This window comes from Carlito syrichta, unplaced genomic scaffold (assembly GCF_000164805.1).
Source record: "Carlito syrichta isolate Samal-C Ts95f unplaced genomic scaffold, Tarsius_syrichta-2.0.1 Scaffold316245, whole genome shotgun sequence".
Classification (NCBI taxonomy): domain Eukaryota; kingdom Metazoa; phylum Chordata; class Mammalia; order Primates; family Tarsiidae; genus Carlito; species Carlito syrichta.
In genome coordinates this window covers 377,734-385,997 of record NW_007260341.1, presented here as the reverse complement: position 1 = coordinate 385,997, position 8,264 = coordinate 377,734, and positions in this window count along the sequence as shown.

The window sequence follows — 8,264 nt, the reverse complement described above, 5'->3', positions numbered from 1 at the left end:
AAAAAAAAAAAAGAAGAAGAAGAGGGCCTGTAAATGGGGCTTCCATTATACAGAGGCCCAGAAACTGAGGCACCTATCCTGAGGAATGTTAGTCACTGTGTTATGTATTATGGAGAAGGTCCACTTACTAGGACACACACCACAGAAGAGGGTTAATCACCAGGGCACACTTCACAGAGGATGGCTAGTCATTGGGACACCAATCACGGAGGAGGAAAACTCACTGGAGCACCAATTATGGAGGGGGCACAGTCATTGTCTTTCCCATCACAGAAGAGGGCTAATCTCTGGGGCAACCATCACATATGAAGACAAGTCATCAGACATATATCACAGGAGGCACATTCACTGTGGTACCCATTATGGAGGAGACCCAGTCACTGGGACATCCATGACAGTGAGGTCCCGTCAATGGGACAGCCAGTAAGAAGGAAACTCAGTAAGTGTAACACCCATCACAGAGGAGGGCTAGTCACTGGGTAAACCATTATGAAGGGAAACCAGTTACTGGGCACCAATCACAGAGGGGTCCCAGTCACTTGGTACCCATAATGAATGTTGGCATGTCACTGAGGCAACAATATGGAAGAGGGCTAGTCACTGAGGAACCAATCACAGAGGAATGTCAGTCACTTGGACAACCATCCCAGAGAAGGTTGAGTCACTGGGGCACCCATTTTGTAGGAAGCCAGTTTTTGTTCACCCACCACAGAATTGGGCTATTAACAAGGGTCAATCATGGGTATTTATCACAAAGGAGTGCCAGTCTCTGGAGCACCCAACAGAGAGGAGTACCATCAACTGGGCACCCACTATGGAGGAGGACCAATTAGTGGGACACACATTAGAGAAGAGGGTTAGTCCCTCGAGCAACCAATATAAAGGGGGCCAACTCAGTGGGGCATCTGTATCAGAGGAGTGCTCATCACTGGGACGCCTATCACAGAAGAGAGCCAGTCAAAGGAACACCAGTTATGGAAGTGACCAAGTTACAAGAACACTAATCACAGAGGAAGGCTAGGTAACTGTGCAGCCTCTTTGGAGGGATAGTCAATAGGGCTCCAATCACAAAGGAGGCTCTGTCACTGGGACAACCATAATTGAGAATGGTCAATCACTGGGGCACTAATATGAAAATCTCTCTGTCAGTGGGACTCTGATCACAGAAGAAGGTCAATCACTTGTTTATGCATCACAGAGGAGGATGAGTCACTGGACCATCCATTTTGGAGAAGAACAATTCAATAGTCACACATCATAAAGGTGGGATAGTCACTGGGGCACCAATTATGAAGGAACACTAGTCATTGGTCAGCCATCACAGATGAGACCTTGTAGTGAGACACACATCACACAGGAGGTCCAGTCAATAGAGAACCCATAACAAAGGAGGGACAGTCACTAGAGTACTGATCCAGATTGGAGCTACTCACTGTGGCATACAGCAGAGAGCAAAGACTGATAAAACGTATTTTTCACAGAAGAGGATTAGCCATTGGGGCACTCACCAAGAAGAGAACTTGTCATTGTGGGCCCATACAGTAGAGATGCAGTCAATTATAAAGAAGATCGGCAACTGCAACACTCATTACCAATGAGGAGCAGTCACTTGGGCAACCATCACACAAGAGGGTCTGTCACAGGGACACCCATCACAAGAAGGGCTAGTTATTGTGACACCCATTTTTTAGGAGGCCCAGTAAGTGGGTCAACCATCACAGAGAACAATTAGACACTGGGGCAAGAATTGGCACAGAGCCAGATAATAGGGCTTCAATCACAGAGGAGACCCTGTCACTGGGGCACCCGTGATGCAGGAGGTCCAGTGATTGAGGCACACATTATGGAGGAGGCCAAGTCACTGGAGCAACCATCACAGAGGAAGGCTTTTCACTGGGACACCCATACCAAAGGAGAACCAGACACTGGATCACCCAGAGAAAAGCCAGTCACTGAAGCACCAATTGCAAAAGACAGCCAGTTACTGATGCACACATTACAGATGGGGGCCAATCACGGGACACCCATCACAGAGGAAGTCTAGTCACAAAGGCACACATAAGAGAAGAGGACTACTCACTAGGACACCCATAATATATGAAGGCCATCACTGGGGCAGCAATCACTGGTGCAGCTCAGTCACTGGAGCACACATTATGGAAGTTACCCACTCACTAGAACACACTTCAAAAAAAAGGGCCAGTCACTGAGACAACCATTATGAATGAAGTTCAGTAAGTGGATACCCATCACAGAGGACTGTTTTTCATGGGGCAAACAATGGAGGAGGGTTTGGCAATGGACACCAAAAGAGAGGAGGAACAGTAACTGGGACACCCATATGGAAGAGGGCCAGTCACTGGGCACCACTATGAAGGAGGCTCCGTTACTGGGGCAGCAATCAAAGAGGAAAGTCAGTCACTGGGACATACATCACAGAGGACGGAAAGTCACTGGGGTACCCATTTTATAGGAGGGTCATTCACTGGCCACCAATCACAGAGGTGAGTTAGTCACTGGTGCACCAATTTTGGAGGGGAGTAGTCACTGGGACCACCATTTCATAGGAGAGCCAGTCACTGGGTCACATGTCATGCACAAGGGCAAGTCACTGGGACCAATATCACAAAGGAGGTTAAATCACTGGGAAAAGCATTAATTAGGAGACCCAGTAAGTGGGAGAACCTTCAAAGGGGAGGTCTATTCATCACAGGGAAAGCAAAGACAGTCTGGTAACCATCACAAAAGAGGATTAATCACTGGGGCATTTTTCACAGAGGAAGGTCAATACCCACAACATAAGAGGATCAGTCATCGGTTCACCCATTATAGAGGAGATCCAGTCACTGGGACATCAATCACAGAGAAGAGAAAGTCTTTGGGTCGCCCATTACAGAAGAGGACTAGGCACTGGGACACCAAGTGTAGAGAAAGCCCAGTTACTAGAACACCCATGACAGAGGAGGATTAGTAAGTGTAACACCCTATTTTAAGTAGGGTCTTTCACTGGGACACCAATCACAGTGGACACCCAGTTAATGGAGCACCTATTAATGGAGGAGAATGAGTCATTGTGACACTTATCACAGAGGAGGACTATTCACAGGGACATCCATCATATATGAAGACCAGTCACTGGGGCAGCATCACAGAGGAGCCCTAATTAATAAGGCACTAATTATGGATGAGATGCAGTCACTGGGACACATTAAAAATAGAGCCAGTAATTGGGGAAACCTATTATGGAGAAGACCCAGTCAGTAGTACACTTATCCCAGAGGATGACTAGTCACTGGCTCAATCATTATGGAGGAAGACCTGTCACTGAGCACCAGAGAGGAGAAGCAGTAACTGGGACACCCATATGGAGGGGGGTCAATCACTAGGGCACTAATAAAGATGAAGCCCAGTCACTGATGTACCAATCACAGAGGATGGCCAGTCATTAGGGCACCCATCACAGAAGGCAAGTAACTGGGGTACTGTTTTTTGAGGAGGGCCAATTACTGGCCAACCATCACAGAGGTGAGCAAGTCACTTGGACACCAATTTTGGAGGGAGATAGCCACTGGAACAACTATCACAGATAAGAGCCATTTACTGTGGCACTCATGACACAGGAGGACCGATCACTAGGTCACCCATCACAGAGGACGGGCAGTCACTAATCACCCATCAAAGAGCATGACCAGTCACTGGGACACCCATCACAGAGGAGGGCTAGTAACTGGGAAATCTATCACAAAAAGGGCTTGTCATAGCGGCTCCCATCACAGAGGAGGGCAAGTCACTGTGGCAACAACCGTGGAGAAGGACCAGCTACTGAAATTTCCAATACAGAGGAGGGCCTGTCACTGGAGAACACATCACACATGAGGGCCAGTCAAGGGGAAATGCATCACAAAAGGGGGCTATTCACTGGTGCATGTAATAATTGTGATCCCTATTAAGTCGACTACTCATCCTAGAGGATAACTAGTCATTGGTGAAACTGTTATAAAGGAGCATTAATCAATGAGTCACAGTCTTGGACCACCCATAATAAAGGAGGGTCAGTCTCCAGGGAATCCATTATGAAGGAGACACAGTCACTGGAGCAACATCACAGAAGAGGGCCAGTCTTGGAGGAACACTTCACAGAGGAGGGACAGGTACTGAAACATTCATCACAAAGGAGAGCCAGTTACAGGCACACATCGCAGATGAGGGCCAATCACTGAGGTAATCATCAAAGAGGAGGGCCAGTCACTGGGACAACCATTAGGAGGGGCTTTGTCACTGGGGCTCCTCTGATCACAGATGAGGGCCAGTAACTGGGAAAGCCACGAAGTGGATGCAAAGCCTGTCTGGATTCATCACCAAGCAGAATTTTCACAGAGAAGTGCAAGTCACTGGGGTATTTTTCACAGAGGAAAGTCAGTAACTGGGTCGTTCATTATGAAGGATTCCCAGGCACTGGGAAACCCATCACAGATGGGAACTAGTCACTAGGACACCTAATAAAGGGGAGGGCTATTCACTGGGATAGCAATTATGGAGAAGGCCTGGTTACTGGAACATCCATGATAAAAGAGGACTAGTCAATGGGGCACCCTATTGGCAGGAGAGCTTGTCATTGGGAAACCAATCACAGAGGGATGCCAAGTCAATGGGGCATTCATTACGGAGTAAGAACAATCACTGAGACACCCATCAAAGAGAAGAGCCAGTCACTGGGGCACTCATTATCAAGGAGGTTCTCATACTGGGGCACCAGTCACAGAGGAGGACTACTCATTGAGGCACACATTTTGGAGGGGGCACAGTTTCTGGGACACCCATCACAGAACAATTTTTTGCAGCACTAATCACATAAAATGGCCTGTCATTGGGGTATCAATCAAATAGAAGGCCCAATTACTTGGGACCAATTATGAAGGAGGAACAGGCATTGTGACAATCATCACAGAGGAAGGATAATCACTGAGGTACACATCATATACGAAGGCCATTGACTATGGCACCAATCACAGGGGAGGCCCAGTCATTGGGGTACACATTATGGAAGAGACCCAGTCACTGGGACACCTATCACAAAGTAGGGCCAAAAACAGGGTCACCCATTACAAGAAAGACCAGTCACTGGGGTGCAGATCACAGAGGAGGGCAGTTCACTGGATCACCCATCACAGAAGAGACCCAGTCATTAGGGTCCCCATTAAAGAAGAGGACAAGACAATGGGCCACCCATTTTGAAGGAGGGCCAGTCATGCTAATGCCCATCAGAGAGGTGGACTAGTCACTGAGGAACATTTATGGAGAAGGTCCAGTAACAGACTCCTATCGCAGAGGAGAACCAGTCACTTAGAAACTTATTATAAGGAGGAATAGTCAGTGGGTACCCATCACAGAAAAAGCCTTATTATTGTTAAACCCAACATAGAAGAACCCTGTCAGTGGAATATTCATCACAGAGGAAAGCCAGTAAAATCTCTGGGGCATCTATAACATTAGATGGTCAGTAACTGGAGCATACAACAGAGAGAGGCCAAGTCACTGGGGTACACTTCTGTAGGGAGGACCAGTAACTGGGTCACTGATTATAAAAGAGAGTCAGTCAGTGGTACCAATCACAGTTGAGTGACAGTCAATGAGGCATCAAACAGAGGAAAGATAATCACTGCAGCACCCATCACAGAGGACTGACAGCAACTGGGGCCATGAGGAGTCCGAGTCATTGGGGCACTCATCACAGAGGAGAGCCAGTCACTGAGAAGACCATCACAGAGAAGGTTGAATCATTGGCACAGTTATCACAGAAAAGAGTCAATCACTAGGGTACCCATTACAAAGCCTGGCCAGTCATGGAGTTACCCCTAATATAGGAGTGCTAGTCATTGTGACATGCACAGAGAAAAGTGCCTGTCACTGTGGAAATGATAACAATGGAGGATCAGTCATTGGGGAATTCATTATGGAGGAAGTTCAGTAACTTGGACAATCATTACACAGGAGGACCAATTACAGGGGCACCCACCAATCAAGATGGCCAGTGACAGTGACATGCATGTCAAAGGAGAATTTGTCACTGGGGTACCCAATATGGAGGAGGACCAGTTACTGGAAACACCATCACAGTGTGTGGGGGGGTATTTACTAGGGCATGAATTATGGAGAGTCACTGGGAAATAAATCATTGAGCAGTTACATTACTGGGGCACCCATGATGGAGTAGGGCTAGTCAGTGAGGTACATATTATGTAGGAAACCCAGTCACTGGGACAGCAATCTCAGAGATAAACCAGTCTTTGGGTTACCTATCACCAAGGGGGATGAGCCACTGAGACATTTTTCAAAGAGGAGAGCTAGTTTCTAGGGCACCAGTCAGAAGATGGCCAGGCACTGGAACACCCACTATAGAAAAGGTCCAGTATTGGTACTAGGGTACCAATCACACAGGAGTAACAATAACAGGGACAAGCATTAAAATAGAGTTAGTCACTGGGTCACCCATTATTTACGAGGCCCAATAACTGGGATACCCATCACAGAGGAGAGTTAGTCACTGGACAATCATTATGGAAGAGCACTAGTCACTGGGTCACCAATCACAGCGTAGACATAGTCACTGGGGCACTCATAATGGACGTGGGTTGGTCACTGGGACACACATTATGGAGACAGAACAGTTTCTGGAGTAAGATTCAAGGAGGATAACCAGTCACTTGGATACCCATCAGAGAGGAGAGCCTGACATTGAGGCACACATTGCAGAGGAGTGTCAGTCAGTGGGTCACACATTATAATGGAAGACCAGTCATTGGTGTGCCAGATACAGAAGTAGGCTACTCAATGAAGGCACTAATCAGAGAGGAGAGCCATACACTGGGGCACACATCACAGAGGAGAGACTGTCACCCTGGCACCCAACTTGTTGGATGATCCGTCACTTGTGCATCAGAGGAGGCCCAGTTAATGGATCACCTATTATGAAGGGGGCCCAGGCACAAGAACAACCATCACAGAAGATGGTCAGCCACCATGGCACCTGTTGTGGAGGGAGCCCAGATACTAGGGCATCCATTAGATAAGAGGGCTAGTAATTTAGGCATCAATCGCAGAGGAGGCTCAGATCCTTGTGTGCACATTATGGAAGAAACCCAGTCACAGTGACATCAATTAAAGAAAATGGTATTCAATGGAGCACCCATGATATAAGAAGGCCAGTCACTAGGACACCAATCCCAAGGGAGGTCAAATCACTAGAGCATAAAATATGGATATCCAGTAATCAGAACACCCATCACCAAGAAGGACCAGACACTGAGGCATTGATACTAGGTGGTCCAATCACTGGGGCAATGATCACAGTGAGGGGCCCGTCACTGGGGCACCCATCACAAAGGAGGGTCAGTAACAAGGGGACCCATTACAGTGGAAGCCAAATCACCGGGACACACATTTAGAGGGGAAACGGTCACTGAAACACCCATCTCAGAGGTGTGCTAGTCACTGAGGCACCCATTATGAAGGAGTCCCAAGCACTGGGACTCCAACTGCACTGTAGGATTAGTCACTGGGGTCCTTAATATGGAGGAGACTCAGTCACTGGGACACTCATGTCAGAAGAAGGCTAATCACTGATACACCCATCACAAAGAGACCAGTCACTGGGACAGCCTTAAAAGTGGACCCCCAGTCATTGGGACACAATTACAGAGAAGGGACAATCATTGGGACAGCTATTAGAGAAGAGGAAGAGTTGCTTGGTCACTGGTCACAAAGGACTATCAGTCAATGAGGAACCAAACACCGAGGAGAGACAGTCACTGAAGCACCCATCACAAAGGAGAGAAAGATACTTGAGCCCCATTCACAGAAGAGGTCCAGTCATCAGGGCACCCATCACAGAGGAGAGCTGGTCATTGGGACATCTATCACAGAAGATGGCCAGTCACTGAGGCATCCATCATAGAGGAGGAGCCTTTAATTTGTCACCCATAGCAGAAGAAGACCAGTCACTGAGTCACACATTATAGAGACAAGTCAGTCTTGGGTATACTACTTACAGAGGCAGGCTAGTCACTGGAAAACCCACACAGAGGAGGGGTAATCACTGTGGCTATGATAACAAAGTAGGACCAATCACTGGGATATCCTTTATGTAGAAAGACCAGTCACTTGGAAAAAACATTAAAGAAGAGGGTCAGTCACTGGAGCACCCATCACTGTGGAGGGCTAGTCACTGGGAAACACATCACAAAGGATGACTTGTCAATGGGACA